We start from the raw sequence: 18,180 nt of genomic DNA, 5'->3' as shown, positions 1-18,180 counted from the left end.
ACATACCCTGATGGGCCCATTTTTCTTGAAATGTGAATGAAAAAGGCTAAATGTTACAACTAATGACTGTCTAGTTTCTTTAGGCAGAACACAGAGAAATATGTTAACAAATCGTCGAAATGTTCAACATGTGACTAAAATCTATTTAAACATATAGCTACAAGAAATAATGCTGGCTAGGCTTTCAGAAAAATCATGGTTATGATATCATGAGAAGTTTCTAACATTGATGCATACAATAATTTGTTTTACATATGTGGCTGTCATATACTATCAATTGCATTCAATCTGTTGATTATCTATAACTGTTTTTTAATATTGTATTTCAATTGTTGGTTGTGTCAATTCACTGTAGTAAATGTATAATGTATGTCCAGTGTCCAAAAGTGTCTGACTCTCACCCATATTCTATTTTCCAATTTCAGAGCAATACACGGACACCTGAGGAAGGCCGACTGGCCGAATCGCGCATTGTGAACTACCTTGCCGTATTGCCCACATCATTTGTTTGTCGTACACCTAATGTTTGTCTGTAACTGTTTTTAAAGTTTTATGTTTATGAACTGTAAATCAGTCATATGATAAATGAATATATAAAACGGGGAAAACAGAAATATATATATATAATCCAAATGTTATAAAAAGAAAAAATATTTATATAAATTTCATACTAAATAAAAGAAATAATCCGATTTCAAGGTTTTCTGGGTGATGAATTTACTGACCATTGCATGTAATTTTTATAACAACTTACAGTGATTGCTGCATTTAGCTTTCTAGGTTCTGTACCTTTACTGGGCTATAGACCGTTCTCAAACAGTTCCTGTCCACCGCCAGCAAAGTGCGCCCGCCATCGGAGCCAATGGAGACTCACCGACGTGCGGAATGACGTCATCCCCGCCCCACAAATTAGGATGGGCCCAACAAGAAGACGCACCGCAGCAGAGACACCGCCAAACCAGAGATTTCAGAAACTCGACAGCGGAGCGCGATAGCAGAGACCCGGTCCACACCACCTGGTCATGACTGCCATGGACACAGCTCTACATGTGTTTCCAGTGCTTTACCTGCTACAGCACTATCATCTAATGGGCCGTCGTGGGTTGGGTGAAATATAGGTATATTTTAAACCTGTTTCCATTTGCATTATAACATGCTTTCTCCCTTTGTTTTTTATAAAATAGTAACTATGCTGACAATCTTGTTTCTAATAATATGTCTTCTTGTATTAGCTTAGATGCTGTACATGAGAACACGGCGTTAGAAATAAATATTTCAAACTTGCACATGTCTCTTTTACTGCCTGTTTTAGACTGATATGAGAGTATAACGAAAGAGTGTTTGTGTTTTCCACATTGCCTGTGGTAACCTAAGTCCCATGTTGTGGGTTGTCTAATCATTGGTATTTTGGAAGAGGCAATATGACACTGATGCTAGTCTGGTAGGGGATTTTGGGTACTAAGGTGAGTTTTGGCACAACCCAATTCACTGAGGTCCCAAGTCTCTGTGCACAGTTCTTTGAAGGAGGAGAATCCCTGCAACATGGCACCCAGCGATGGTGGTCTTATTTCATGAAGCTTGAGTAGTACTTATATCAATACTTAGCACCTTCACTATTGTTTCCAGTTAACAGTGGTGTCGAATAAACCTACCTATAGTTATATAGATCTTTCCAAGCTTGAATCTTTCAAAACGGTTTCCTTTTGAATTACTACCCAGTTGTGCTACTTTGTTTTACGTTGTACCTCTAATTCTCTGTGTCTCTATGACTCATGTTGACATACCGCAGCATAGTCGCATTGCAGTCAGCAATCATTTGCAGGCTTATAACGTTGTTTTGGAGGGCATGGCAATTATTTTGGTGGTGAGTGCTGAGGTTGCTTACCCGTTTGAGATTTTCTACTCATGGGTGACGTTTCCTCCAGTGGATGCGGCTACTCAGGTGTTTCACACTTACACTCACACAGCCGTGCCCTTGGAATAAGTTCCTTATAGGACACAGGAGAATCCGATGTCTGCATGGCAGCACCGTGTTTGGTTTGATGGCACCCTTCCCCACAGTGTGACGGCGATTAGATTAGGTCCTTTGTCCATTCCAGGCGCTTCTAGGCCTGTTTTGGATGGATTTACCCAGCATCCTCATGCGGGGGTAGTCGCCGTTGCTGAATTGCGGCCCCTATATAACTCTGTAATCAGTGTTGTCAGGGCCCTAGTTCAATATATCACCGGCAATTTCCAGGGCGGGCCCCTGGTGTTGCGGTGCTTTAAGATGGACCGAGCAGATTGAAGCTTAGTCCTGTGATGGTTAATGCGGTTATGGGCAAGCGTCCCCAAGATAAGGATGATGTGCCTTTTTTGGCTTGCAGAGAAATTTGACCAGCAGGAAGCAGTATTTCCTAATTCGACTCCCGTAGAAAAACATAGTATTCTTACAATTAGTTTACCCAAGGACTCGATACCAGAAGCCGGTGACTGCAAGTCATGGGGTAGAACTTTTGCGGCAGTGTACATGAGGTGATTTGGCACTTCGTCAATGGCTGTCCTTCCGACGGTCATTAAGCGTGTTAAGGATGAACATGGACCGGAGGCTGCGGTTGAATTGGGAATGAGACTCGTAGGCTAATTTGACGTGGCTTCCGATCTTGTTCTTTCTACTATAAAGAGAGATGAGGTGTACTTTCAAGTGGCTAATGCCTTGCGCGATGTCCCCGATGTCGACAAACCCCAACAGTTACAGAGAATTATTATGGCGGCTTATTAAACCATTGGTTGAAATAGTTTAGGTGTGAAGCCCTTTTCTGATAAAGATAAAAAACAACCTCAGGGTTCGTAGTCTAAAACTGACATTCAACCCAAAGCACCAAAGGAACATTGGAACAGAAATTAAAAGCAGGGGAAACAACAACTGAAACAGGAGTCCCGTCCCGCGTCACCTGGGCCTGAGTCTAGTGAGCGCGTTTATGATTTGCGTAACCACTCTACTACGATTAAGTCACCTGATCGATTTCAGGTTCCTGATCAATGCTCTCCTCGTTCTTTACAGGACACATCGGCCTCTTCGTCCAGTGGTGGAGGTGGCGGCAGAGGTCGGGGTGGGCAGCAGAGTTGCGACCAGCCCTGCCCAGAGAGACGGAAAAGGCAAGCAGGACGATTCTTCACAGAAAAGACCCCAGTTTCGAAAAAAGAAAGTTCAATCAATCAATCAATTCACTTGTAAAGTGCGCTACTCACCCGTGAAGGTCTCAAGGTGCTGAAGGGAGGGGGTGGGTGGGTGCCTGCTATTGTTCGAATAACCAGATTTTGAGGTGTTTCCTGAAGGTGAGATGGTCCTGGGTCAGTCGTAGGTGTGCGGGGAGGGAGTTCCCGGTCTTGGCTGCAAGGTACGAGATCGATATTCCTCCGGTGGTGGTTCTGCGAATCTGTGGACGCTGGCGAGGCTGGTGGAGTGGAGCTCGCGGGTGGGAGTGTAGAACTGAGGCGGCTGTTGAGGTATTCGGGCCCCTGATGTGGCTGTGGCGAGGGATGTCAAGTACGAATCTTGCGGAGGCGTTCTGTATGTGTTGAAGGCGTTTGCCGCTTTAACAGCGAGATCTGTCACAGATAGTGAGAATGCAGGTGGAATCTGACATGGGCGCTGACGTTGTTGGACAGCGCGGCATAGATTACCATAGTACGAGAGGCCCGGCGTCCACTACTGAAGGTGACAGCGACTGACCAATTTGTTGTTGTTGATTCAGCTGATACTAGAGTAGCTCCCCCTGACAGGCTTTTTGAAATTGATCCTTTGATTGAAGATGACATAAACCGTACCATAAAAAGGGTATTTTGGGAAAATCTTACAACTACCTATGACATTTTGTTAGCGGAGGATGACTGGCCCCCACCTTTTGTTCTCGCAGCTCCGAGAGGGGAGGAGGTAATTCTCCCTTGTTTCGCGCACACAGTGTCTAAGGAGCATGCGCTGAATTTTGCAGAAGAGTGGGCTAAAGTCCTTGCGCCGACTTTGTACCGTACTCACTGTGGTTGGGATAAATTCTCCCCCACCACGAGATTCCCTTATGGTCTATGCCACAGACTCAACCTCAGTATCCCATGCGGCGTGAAGCAAAAGCTTCCGTTGCAGAAATACTTGAACAATTGGAATATCAAGGAGTGATGGAAACTTGTGTGTCTCCGATGAATAACCCACTTTTTACTGTGACCAAGCCTGATGGTTTGTACCTTTTGGTATTGGATTACCGGCATTTAAACTCGTATTGCTGTACCTGTGCAGTTCAGAATACCCACGGCTCTGCTTTAGTGGATGGTCTTGTGCAGAAACAGTTTAAAACCACACTTCACATATCCAATGTTTGTTTGCCCACAATTTGCCTGGTCTAAGTTCCCAATGGACCAGTTTTACCAGAGTTGGCAAACAACACCAAACTAGAAGCTTGGACATGGGCTATAAGAATAGTCCAGGAGTGTTTGCTGCACGTATCATATCTCTTTTAGAAAGTGTCAACCCAATTGCGTGTTCGGATGTGGATGACATTTACCTTACGGACGATGAAATATGGGCGCATCTGACTGCATAATTTGTAATTTTGCAGACTTCGGTTACAAATTCAACTTTGCAAAGTACACAGAGTTGTTCCTGGGCTATGAGCTGAACAATGAAGTTTGAGGATTGGCTCCTCACTTCTTGGAGAAATGCACACAACTGCGCGCACCGACAACTCTGAAAAAATTACAATCTTTGCTGGGATTTTTGAATTTCGGGCGTATATTCATTCCCAAATATGCCCAGCGTATCAAACCATGGTATGCTTTGATACAGCCTACTTTTACTAAATCGTGCTGGCTGCCTGAACATTCAACCATTTTGCAATATTTGCAGGCTGATCTGATAGAATCTAAATTCTTACTGACTCGTGATTTCCACACCAACCTGGTGATAAGAATCATCCCTGGGGCGGTGGGTTTCACATACCTTACTTTTAACGAAGGTGACACAGTACCTATCGCTTACATGTCACACTTGTACACTTTGGCTGAAATGCGGTTTTCCACTGTGGAAAAAGTTTTGACAGCAGTGCAAATGGCAATTCTGAAGGAACGCGCACTGTCGCAGGGAAAACGCATGTTTGTTGTTAACTCGTATCCTGCTCTAGAGCAGTGACGAAAGCAAGTGTACCTAATTCTAAAGGTTTGCACCCACGGTGGATACAATGGGCATCAACATTGACATCTCCGGATTTCACGTTCATTTTTGACGCCTCCTGACAGTCGCAGAAGTTTGAGCTTGTTCATCCTGCTCTGTTGACGATGCGGCCTTTGGAAGATTTCCATTGTATCATTTACACTTATGGTTCAGCGCAAGTTGCGCATTGGTCTAAGCACATATACATCTCGGCTTGCGCCATTGTGGTTGGTAACATGGGGAATGATGAATTCAAGTCCGATGTCATACATACGCAGACTTTAGGGGACTGTACCGCCCAATTGGCAGAGCTCTGTGCTCTGATGCTTGCATTGGAGTACTTTGATCCTGGTGTGACTACTCTCATTGTGAGTGACTCTTCCTACTGTCTTAGAATAAAAACCTGTTCTTTTGGACTCAGAATGATTTTCGAGACTCCAAGTGTAGCACAAATAAACATAACATGATCTGGGTTCGAGTGGCTGAACTTAAAGAGCAGCTGCCACTCGTGCATGTAATTCATACTCTTGGTCATCAGCGTGTGGGAGTTCACGCTGTTGGCAATAGTTTGGCGGATGACGCCGCGAAGACAGCAGTTACGACATATTTGGTTGCACCAGTTACGCGTTCCAAAAGTAAGATTGATGATGACATCTTGGCAGCAATTGCCGCTACTCAGAAGGGCAATAAATGTCCTACTAGATTTCCTTCAAAGTATTCTTATAATTTAAGTCCTGATAAAGTTCCTTATGTGAGAATACCAGACGTTGGTGACAAATTGATTCTCAACGCGGACCGCGGGTCCACACTGATTACAGCTGCCCAGGAGGGTGTTGCGTCCGCGCAAGCAGGCGTTTTGGCTACTGTATCTCAGTTACAACAACGTTTCTGGTGGCGGGGACTGTACAAACAGATGCGTGATTATGTCCTTCAAAGTAAAATTTGTCAGCAGATAAAGCCTGCGACTGCTACGCGTCTACCCCAGACACAGTTGTACATTACTAATAGACCACTTGGTTGTGTTTATTTAGATCACTGCGGTCCTTTTTCCTCTGATACTGCGTATAACTACATCTTAGTTGCAGTGGATTCTTGCACGCGCTTTGTCTGGCCACACCGCAGTGCTGATTCACGCACTGTCATAAGAGATTTGCATGTGTTTTACGGGAATTTTTGCATGTGGAACCTTCCATGAGGATCAGGGTCCATCGTTCGCCTCTAAGGCGTACAAGGATGCCATAGGTTCATTGGGGGTTCAAGTCAAATTTTCGTCTCCATACAGACCTGAGGGTAATAGTGTTGTGGAACGAATGAACCGAGACTTCAAGCAGGTACATGCCGGAACTGGCTAGCCCATCTCAATTAAGGCGTAGTTTTCATAGCAGCACTACACGTAGCTTCCCGTAGTATACTTTGAACTTCACATAGTTCACATAGTCTGCATAGCTTAGCTGATGACACTGTGTACTTTTCTGCACAGTGAAACAATTGCAAAATAATTTAAAATGACATCCTGCACAGTGCCAGTTATGATAAAATGAGTATCTCTATCTTTATATGCTAAAGTGCATATTGTACTTTCACAAAAACGAAACTGAAATATTAGCAAGCAGTGAGAGAGGTGATGATTTTGGGATCCTCCCTAACCTAGGGGGAGTACCAAACAGATGCCTTGAAAACAAAAAAACACATCTTATTGAACGATTTGGTGGTGGCCCCATCCGCTTAGGTCCACCCCAAGCACAGTTATTGGCAAAAAAACATTCCCAACCAAATGCCCTGCAAAGCATTATGGAATGAGATTAGCAGTGGGCAGTGAATATTATATAGTATCCAGTTCAACTGGTGGTTACTAGATGTCCCTCAGAAGTCACATGCAAATGTTTGATGAAAGGGTTTCAATGGTTTTGCATTTGACACGTGATGGACATCTAGTAACGACTAGTGGAACTGCAGATTGATGTAAGAATAATTTCAATGCTTTGCATTTGACTCGTGAGGGACATCTAGTAATGACTAGGTGAACTGCAGCTCTTTGTAGGGCACAAGAACAGTCATTTTACCTCCACTTCCAGGTCGTAAGGAAAAAAGGTACATCTCCATTGACAACGTCAAACTACACAGAGTGGCCAGTTCTCCTTAGTGTGACACCTGCGGTCTCTTGTCCATTTTTACTGAGACATTCTGTTTTGGCTCCGGCTCCTAACACCAGGCCTGATGTTGCCATTGAGATGCCTGCAGTTTCCAGTCCTTTATTGAGTACCCCACCTGATGATAATGTTAATGATACTGAATATGCTTACCTCACAGACTTATCGATGCCCAATCTGCAAACTTGTTTGGCAACTGAGTCCAGATTTTCATTTGACACTAACTCTACCACATCAAAGACCCCTCAAAAATTTCAGTTTTTTCTACATGGTTTAAAAACATTTTTTGATTCCTCCTTGGACCTACATTTGGTTGGTGCTTTTTTCAATGTTTTTGTTCATGTCAATTGGATTTGTAGTGTATTTTTTCTGTCTTGTAAACGGACACTATGTTGAAGAGAGACATCTATTCGACACATTAATGGAACATTGGCAGCCCATTCCTCATCACACAGATTGAAAAGGGAACTGGCTTTTGTAAACATTACTGCTTGGCCCGTCTTAGATGGTATTGTATGGGATGCTGTTAGATTTCAAATAAGCATGGGCGAATTTTGCAAATTTGCGTCCACGAATTTGCAGATTTGCCAATTCGCAATCAGCAAAATTCACGGCCGCGCAAATTTGCGGTTGTTTTATTTTTGCGTGTTCGCAGGTGTTCAAGGGTGTTGGCAGGAAACTTTGCATATTCGCAGGGCGCTTTGCGTGTTCGCAGGTTTTTTTTGCCTGGTTCATCACTGCCACCCTCTTGTTTTTTATGCCCTTCTGTCCTCTGTACCACTTGTTTTGTGCCTTTCTGCCCTCTGCCCCACTCTTGTTTGTGCCCTTTTGCCCTCTGGCCCTGGTTTCTGTTCCCTTCTGCCCTCTGCCTAACTCATGCCCTCTGTCCCACTTTGTACCCTTCTGCCCTCAGCCATAAGTCAGCTTCAACAGGAAGCACTAATAGATAAGGTATAGCAGGTGCTTGAGTTGAAGGTCAAATTAAGTTACACAGTCATTATTCACCCCAAGTTTGGGGTGATTAATGATTGTGTAACTGAATTTGAGATTCAACTCTAGCACCTGCTTTACTTTATCTATTAGTGCTTCCTGTTGAAGCTGACTTTTTGTAACTATTTTAGAGGCTCTGGCAGCTTGCATGCGCCATTCTAAAATAGTTACAAAAAGTTAGCTTGAACTTTTGACCCAATCCGTTCCGCTTGCGGATTTTGCGGGAAATTCACAAATCTCGCGTATTGCAAATTTACTAAAAATCCGCAAAATCCGCAAGCTGAACGCATTTTCCACCCATGCTTAATTTCAAATCCATGGTCCCACAGAAGTTATAAATCTCCCGAATGTCCTAAGAGTTTCTATGGGGGATGTGATTAAATAAAATATACGCTCTGATGATTGGGATGTTCAAGCTGAAGAGGCTATGTTTTCAGATTTGAAATATTATGCTGCTTTTGATGCTGAAGAATTATATTTAGATTCAGCGAACTATGGTGATTTATTTTGTTATCAACACTTTTGCAATCACTACCTGTATAAGGCAAACACCAGGAGAAATATGGTTAATTATACGCGATGGGAACATTGCCCCGCCCCTCTTCAAGGCAGCTCCAGTTCTCTTTTAAAGAGGTTCACCTATTTTACTGATTTGAATCAGTCAAATCCCAATGCATTTTATTTTAAGATGACCGAAAAGTCTTCTTCCAAAGTTGGGCTTACCCACACAAAATTGTTATATTCCAAGTCCTTTCTTGACCAATTGGTTATTGGGGGCTATGAAACTATGATACCATTGATCTTAAATCTGTTTGGGGTTCTAAAAGTTGGCAAGTGCAAGGCACTGAGGCTTTGCATCAGACTTGTCTCATCCCAACCCATATGTTGTTTTTGAATTCTACTATTTCCCAAACCACCTGCTTTGGATTGGCTACTACTAAAAATGAAATGCTCCTTCTTTCCCTGAATTGGAAGCATACCCTGGTTGGGATAATAATATCAGTTTTTCTATTAGAGAATTACAGACCCTGTTGCTAAATTCTACTTTTAACATATCTAGTTTGGATCCTAATGGTTGGTTTGTTGTGGCCCAAAAGTGCAGATTCTTGCCAACATCATTTTCTGGGTTTAGCCCAAGTCTACACACTGGTTAGGGTGGATCCCCGTTTTGAGAGTGACCATTCTGTGGCTACATATTCCATAGGCAAGTTATGTCAGAATTGGCTCAAACACTCCACTTTAGCATCAGTTTAGCTTCATTTGTCTGAATTGACTGAAGATGTTGATCTAAATGATTTTGTCATGGGCCCTGCTTCCGGCAGATCCAGAAAGTGGATATATGCTATTTACAACGAAGTTTGGAAACTGTCTCAGATTGAGGATGCTTCCCGCTTAAGAGCTATAGATCAAGCAAATTTGGAGAAGGTTCTGGAAGTTGTAGACAATAGAATTAACACGCTTTCTTCCCGCATTTACACATTGAATAATATTGTTTCATCTGTTGTTGATATTGTGAAAGATGATGTTTTGTACCATGGTCAGAATCAATTGCGTTCCATTATGCAATTCGCATTGACTTTGCAAACGTTAAGGGCAGGTAAAGTGCATTGGCACTACATGAACACATCATCTTTGTTTGCCCCTTTTAATTTCACTGACAAGCAACGTTTTATGTCTATGAAGAATGCAGGTTTGAACAAGCTTTATTCAAGATATTTCCTCATAAAAGCTCAGCATAAAATCAAACATTACAGATAAAAACAATTAATTTAATGAATACATATTCTTATAAAACAGTTGTGCAAGCTCATACAATACCAAAGTATAAAAATACACATATATAACCAGTTACATCGAAATTTGTAACAGGAAAAGAAAAATATAGATCAGGTTAACTAAGCCCACCCATCAGCCGCCGCCTGATTGCCCAAGCCCACCCCAGATATTTGGCTACTCCGAGAACTATCGACTCCTGGGTAGATGTACATAAGATTCTCATTGCCACTGCACTGTGTCGTGTCCCAAGATTTTTACATACTGGGGTCAGCCATGCCCTCCTTGGTGACGAATAGGCTTCGCAGACAAATAAAAAGTGACCTAGGCTTTCAACAGCTGCTTCACACGCTGGACAAAATATAGTGGTCGGCCTCTGCCGACCCGCAGTTAGTTTTTTGAGCGGGAGGGATCCGGATCTTAACTGGAAGACTAGCTTCCTGTCCAGTGGAACTGTGGTGCTGTCCCAATAATTTTCTAAGATAGGACAGATTTTGACTTCCAAGAAGCGACCCGCCATAGAGTCAGATCTAGTACCTCTCAGAAGGCTGTTATCCACCCAATCCCAATATTGGGACTTGAGGGCTTCCTTGCTTGGAAAGACTTCCCCCTGCGGGTTAATCCAAAGATTAGAGAGGCCCAGAATAATTAGCATGGCCCTTAGGTTTTTAGCCACTTTATCTTGTGGAAATTGTCTTCCTTAATTATTGCCAGGAAGCCATCAGCATAATGCCTAATCTCTGGGGTTGTCCAGAGACGTCTCCAATAGAGAACAGGGCGCAGTCGCGCTCTATCGCTAATTGACCGTCTACCCAGCTCAAGGAACAGTGGTATTAAAGGGGTACTCGGTGGGAGACCTGTGATTCCTCTGAGGAACCTGTTTTCAGATATCTGTAAGGTTCATAAGTTGTCCCAAGCCCATTATTATTATTATTATTATTATTATGTTTCTTATATAGCACCTGAATCGACCCCCGAAGGGGTATCTCCGCGCTTGCCTTGGGAACCCATCCTGGCTTTTCCCTGTGAGATAGCCCCTACAGGGCATCCCCAAGGTGAAAGCCAGGCATCCCACCGCAGGGGGGCCGTTGTGGAGATTAAGCAAGCTTAATGCTCAGAGTTGCAGAGTGTGAACCCATGATTAGGTCAGGCACCAAAGCGAGAATTATCGAGTCCATGGACATTTGAGCTCAAGACCCTGCCACGTCGGGAATTGAACCCTGGTCCCGGGTCTGACCTCTGCTTCAGGGTCTGCCTGCTCTAACCAGTGAGCCACACTTCTCCACCATAACTCTGCGCCGTATAAGGCAGCACCTAGAACCTTTGCATCATATACTATCAGGACAGGTTTAATGGGTTTAGTCTTGGATTTTCTGTGTTCCCCCCGCAGTGCCCCTGATGTTTGTTGGTGTTTTAGTGCTGTTTTTTCCAGGTGATGAGACCAACCCGAGCCCTCTGCTATTTGGACTCCTAGATACGTAAACTCCCTAACCACCTCTAGCTTGGTATTATTCAGAGATACCCTGGGATGAATTTTGCGGCACGGGGAAAAGACCATTAGTTTCGTCTTACTCACATTTACTTCTAAACCGTGCTCTTTGCAAAAAACATCAAATATGTTTAATGCACGTTGAAGCCCTGCAGGAGTCTTTGACATGATTAGAGTGTCGTCAGCGAACATCAGGATCGGGACCCTGACGCCCGCTAACAAAGGTGCATCTATACCCACATCTAACATCCGCTCGACAATCCCATTAATGAATAATGAGAAAAGTAGGGGTGCCATGGCGCAGCCTTGGCGGACCCCCCTTTCCACCGGGAAGTCCAATGTTGACACGCCATTCCCTCCCTACTGAACTCTTGCGAAATTGCATTCATGTAATCGCATGATTAGGGTGAGCAGTTCAGCCGGAATGCCTAGCTTTTGGAGGACCAGCCATAACTTATACCTGGGGACCAAGTCAAAGGCTGCCCGCAGGTCGACAAATGTGACATACAGGCAGCCCCTGCCAAGCAAAACTGTCCTCCACCGCAGTATAGTGAAACGGAAGACCTGATCAATTGTGCTGGTGGCCCGCCTAAATCCTGCCTGATAGAGGGAGAGAGCGTTGTTATCCTCCACCCAATCCATAAGCTGATTTACAACCATTTTCCCCATTACTTTTTGTATGGTTGCTATCAGACTTATGGGCCTGTAATTGGCTGGGAGAGACCGATCTCCTTTTTTGTAGATGGGTATGATGATTGCACCTTGCCAGAGCTCAGGGACCACCCCACCCTTAGCGAGAGCATTTCCCAGCAGAAAAATATACCTCGCCCATCTCTTCATATCGTGCTTAAAGACGTCCGAGGGTATCCCGTCTAGCCCCGGTGCCCTCCCACATTGGACATTGCTAATTGCGTTCTCTACTTCTTTGAGGGAAAACAAGTTGTCAGTGGCAAAGACTGGCAGTGTGACCTCCCCCATCCCAGGATACTTTACTTCTGCGTATTGTGGTCTGAAGTACTCAACCCAGGCTTCTTCGGCTACGTTATTATCAGGCCTTGCGGGGGTACCTCCTCTGCCCCACTTTAAAATTTTCCAAAAAAGCCTAGAGTCCTTACTACTAGAAGCCTCCTTTAACTCCGCCCAATGGTCTTCATCCCATTTCCTCTTCGCCTGGAAAATGGCTGTCTTATATGATTTCCTAGCCGCTCTAATTGCAGCACTGTCTCTTTCTTTAATGGCTTGTCCCGAAATCAATCGGGCAGATCTACACTGGCAATTAAACCACCTAGCAACTTCCGGGGGTTTTTTCCCTTTAATATTTTTTGACTGTGTGAAACATGGTTTTAAGAGGGAAAATAAATTATTATGGATGTCTGTAATATCCCTGGACCCAGGGGATGTAGATTCTACCGCTTCCATAGAGGAGGTTGCCTTGTCCACCTCAAGATTAATGAAGGTCATTGTTCCTTCATTTGCCAATACCCTTGGCCATTTTAGCCTTCGTGCATCATTAGCCATTACTGGGATGTGGTCATTTCTTGTATGCATATTTTGAGGTCCAACTTCCCACCACCTATGGGTCACACAAAGGGGATTGTGATCACTTTCTACTCTGGGCTTAATGGCCATATCAAGAACTCCCTGCCACAGCGGGAGACTACATATTACATAATCTATTCTACTCCTGCTATGGCCATTATCAAAAGTACAACCGCCCTCCTTGTCCCCTGGTGTTCTCCCATTCAGGGCTCTTAGGCCATGCTCCATACAGATGGCATTTAGTAGCAGAATATCCTTCGTCCACCGCTTGACAGGATTTAAACTCAGAGATGGTACTCCCCAAAGAGTGTCCTCGTCCTTCCTTAAGGGATCGTTTGTACTGTCAAGGGGTTTGAAGGTCCTGTTTAGATCCCCAGCTACTAATACCCTGCTGTCTTGGGACTTAGTTTCTAGGGAGGCGGACAGCACCTCTAGGGTGGAGGAGTTAGCTGAATTGGTGCCTCTTGCATAGATATTATACAGGTCAATCACATCCCCCTTTTTTGTTGTAAATCTTAACAATTGTAAATCAACAATACCCGAATCCAACACTTTGATTGAAATCTCCAGGTCCTGCTTTATCCATACGGTGAGCCCTCCCATTGGCCGACCCCTACCTCCTCTAGAGGCTGGTATAAAAAAATGTAAGTAGCCACAGAGGAAAACAGGGTCACAAGCCCAAGTTTCTTGGAAGCAACACACATCAAACCCATGAATAAATTCTACCCAAATTTGTGACTCTAACTTGCTTCCCAGCCCAGCAATATTCCAAGATAAAAACATACCAGAGCTAATCTCGCCCCCACATAGTTTATTATTATTGGAACATGGTTGAGGAATCATTGGGCTTGCAAGACTATCAGATACCCTCACAAAACCACGATCTGTGTCAACATCCTCATTTGCAGTATATGTGGGTGGTTCCCCTGCTCCGTCGTTAACATTTGCTACCTCACCACCTTCCACCACAGTCAGACTCCCATTTCCATTGTTCCTAACATTTAGGATTGGACCAGCATTAACATCATATTCTTCACAACTCCCTTGTATGTTTCCGTTACTTCCTCCTCTGCTACTACACAAATATTGGGGCGTTTGTCAACATCCCCACCCTTGATCTTGCCATCCAACTGGAGGGTTGTAATTCGGGCCGGTGATATAGTTTGAACACTGTGATAGTGGAGTCGGTGTGGGAATCATTGGCCATGAGAGGTTGGGAGGGCTCATGTATTCATTAAGCAGGCTAATCGATACACTGGTTGGGTATGAAGAATGCAACTTTTTCTATGTTACATATTGAAAGATTTGAACCTTTGCCAGCTTAGCAGAGTGTTTTGCTTCACACGAGAATAACATGTTATTCTACATTAGTAGCCTTGCTTGGTAAGCTTAGTCTGAACAGTGAGTGCAGAGGCCTTCAAGGTTATTTCAACTCTGTGGTCATTGTTCGAACTGATCAGCACACGTTCTAGACATAACACATATGCAGCTGCGGCCACCTCTGATTTGTATGCCGAGATCTTGTGCAGAATTTGATGTGATCCACTTTTGCCAATACCAGAGGTATGGGGCCGCCTATTTAATTCCTAGAGACCTTCTGTAGTTATAAAATAACCTACTAGCAAGAGAGGGTATATAGGTATATTTTAAACCTGTTTCCATTTGGCATTAAAACATGCTTTCTCCCTTTGTATTTCATGGAATAGTAACTATGCTGACAATCTTGTTTCTGATAATATGTCAGCTTGTCTTAGCTAAGATGCTGCACATGAGAACACAGTGTTAGAAATAAATATTTGCACATGGCTCTTTTTACTCCCTGTTTTGGACTGGTATGAGAGTATAACAAACGAGTGTTTGTGTTTTCCACATTGCCTGAGGTAACCTAAGTTGCATGTTCTGGGTTGTCTAATAATTGGTATTTTGGAAGAGCCAATGTGACACTGATGCTAGTCTGGTAGGGGATTTTGGGTACTAAGGTGAGTTTTGACACACCTTAATTCACTGAGATCCCAAGTCTCTGGGCCCGATTCACAGAACTAACTTAAGACACAATCCTAAACTTACTACTTTTGTTATTCACAGAAGTTAGGATTTTGTCTTATGACAGACTTAAGACAGACTTAAGTTAGGATTCTGTCGTGAGTCTGTCGTAAGTCTGTCTTAAGACAAAATCCTAACTTCTGTGAATACCAAAAGTAGTTAGTTTAGGAATTTGTCTTAAGTTAGTTCTGTGAATCGGGCCCTCTGTGCACAGTTCTTTGTAAGAGCTGAATCCCTGCAACAAGAACACACACACAGGGATACCTTAACAGATGCCTGCCCCAAAACAACACACAAGCACTACAGGAACACACACAGAACCATATCAGAAACAGACATACCCTGTCAGCCAAACTGTGGAAAGGCAATGGGAGCACAGACACAACAGGAGTGCACAACCTCATCACTCAGGAAAAAAACACACACAACATACCACAAATCACACAAGAAGTGCATCAGCACAGAACTACACTGCCAGATGAAACCAACCACAGATGCACATGAAATAAAAAAATTAGCAAACACCACAGGACATCAGGGGATGCACATCAGCCATGCCAAGGCCACATACACAGAGCACTCTATGCAGTGTATGCACAACAAGCAGAACAGTCACACAAGGACATGACTGATACAACTCAACACACACAACACTAATCAGCACAGCACAAACACAACAGCACACCCAGGAAGTGTAGCAATACCACAGCCAACACACATACATCCAAAACAACAACAACAACAGATGCACCACTCTGGGATACAAGAGCACAACCATTTTGACCAGAGCACTGGGCAACACACACAGCTGAAGTGCACATGAGCAATCTTGACTCATTAATAGCACAGGAACAGCACACATAAACCATTGGGGCAATGTCCAGAGTGGAACATCACTCTAGGCCCGAGAACTGCACCACAAACCACAGTCTCACAAATAAAGCGATGGGGAAGCACACACACACATGTAAACCAAGGGGACAGCTGACATCAAAGTGAACTGACTTGCATGTCAGTAGTAGGAGGTGTACCATACACAAATAGATGGAGTGCAAACCCACAATGTGTAGGCATAAGTGGCGCACATAGGGGATAGCATTACACCACATACACCATGCCATACAGGAGGATAAAAGGTGCCAGGGGCATGCAATTCATGAGAAACACAACCACAATGGCAGTGTGGAGCAGCAGGGCCACACAGTCTACACAACCATACTAAAGACACATTGATTATCAAGCAAACATAACACTGATGTGCAAGTCACACACTGTGCACACTCATAAATGACCAAAACAACAAGGAGGAGTCAGACAGAACAGTATGGACACACCAACACACTGCACAGTACACAACAGACAACTCACACATGTGCAAACAACCTTATCAACAGGGAACAACAATCCAAACAACAGGCACAAAACTCCTGGGTGACACATGTGTGTCTTTCAAAAACCCAGGGACACACACACATCCACACCCACCACAAAGTCACACCCTTCACACTGCACACCTCTTTACTTCCCAAGAGCACACATCTCATGTAGGCCATGGAACCAGGACTAAGGGCCAACACAACATGATCATACACATACACAGCTGGGCACACATAAAGGAATAACATACATACATCATGACATTGGCCGGCCTGCATGCAAACCTGTGCACAGCATCACACACTGTGCTGGCAGTGTACCCCAACCTGACATGAGAACAATGTAGCCAACAATAGCAACCACTAAAATGAGAACTGTGTAACAGGTAAAAGAGCCATCACACATATCACTAGTATCAGTGTCTGAATGGCCTGAAGACCCTGTCACCCCTGTTTAAAAATGTGATGCGGGCAAAGAGCTTGGCAATGTTGAAGTGACACATAGGGCATGGCACAGGCAACCAAATGCACACATCAAAATAACTTTATTCAGCAAGGAAACTGACAAATCAGACAACAGGAGTAACTGTCTTTATTCACACATTGCACAGTTATGACAGTAGAACAACAGTAGACAAGAACAAGGCACAACATGCTGATCATATGCAAGTTCATCTGCACAGGCAAACTCCAAACAGGAAGGCCAGTGTCCATGGAAGGTGGCACAGCAAGTACATGAGAGGCTGTGCAGGGGAGACAGCAACACAGCAGAGCAACAGGGCCAGTGTCCATGGCACAGGGGAGATTACAACACAGAAAAGCAACAGGGCCAGTGTCCATGGCAGGTGGCACAGCAAGTACATGAGAGACTGGACTGGGAATAGGCCGATACAGCAGAGCAACAGGGCCAGTGTCCATGGCAGGTGGCACAGCAAGTTCATGAGAACCTGCACTGGGAATCGGTCAACACAGCATAGCAACAGGGCCAGTGTCCATGGCAGGGGGCACAGCAAGTACATGGGAGGCTGCAATGAGAATAGGCCAACACAGCAAAGCAACAGGGCCAGTGTCCATGGCAGGTGGCACAGCAAGTACATGAGAACCTGCACTGGGAATCGGTCAACACAGCATAGCAACAGGGCCAGTGTCCATGGCAGGGGGCACAGCAAGTACATGGGAGGCTGCAATGAGAATATGCCAACACAGCAGAGCAACAGGGCCAGTGTCCATTGCACAGGGGAGAGTCTAACACAGAAGAGCAAGAGGGCCAGTGTTTATGGCACAGGGGAGAGTCCAACACAGCAGAGCAAAGGGCCAGTGTCCATGGCACAGGAGAGAGGGGAGAGTCCAACACAGCAGAGCAACAGGGCCAGTGTCCTTGGCAGGGGGCACAGCAAGTACATGAGAGATTGAACTGGGATTAGGCCAACACAGCATAGCAACAGGGCCAGTGTCCGTGGCAGGTGGCACAGCAAGTACATGAGAGGTTGGACTGGGAATAGGCAGATACAGCAGAGCAACAGGGCCAGTTTCCATGGCAAGTGGCACAGCAAGTACAGGAGAGGCTGCACTGGGAATATGCCAACACAGCAGAGCAACAGGGCCAGTGTCCATTGCACAGGGGAGAGTCTAACACAG

This window comes from Lissotriton vulgaris, chromosome 1_2, assembly GCF_964263255.1.
Source record: "Lissotriton vulgaris chromosome 1_2, aLisVul1.2, whole genome shotgun sequence".
In the NCBI taxonomy this organism is placed as follows: Eukaryota; Metazoa; Chordata; class Amphibia; order Caudata; family Salamandridae; genus Lissotriton; species Lissotriton vulgaris.
Note: the sequence above shows the minus strand (reverse complement) of the source record.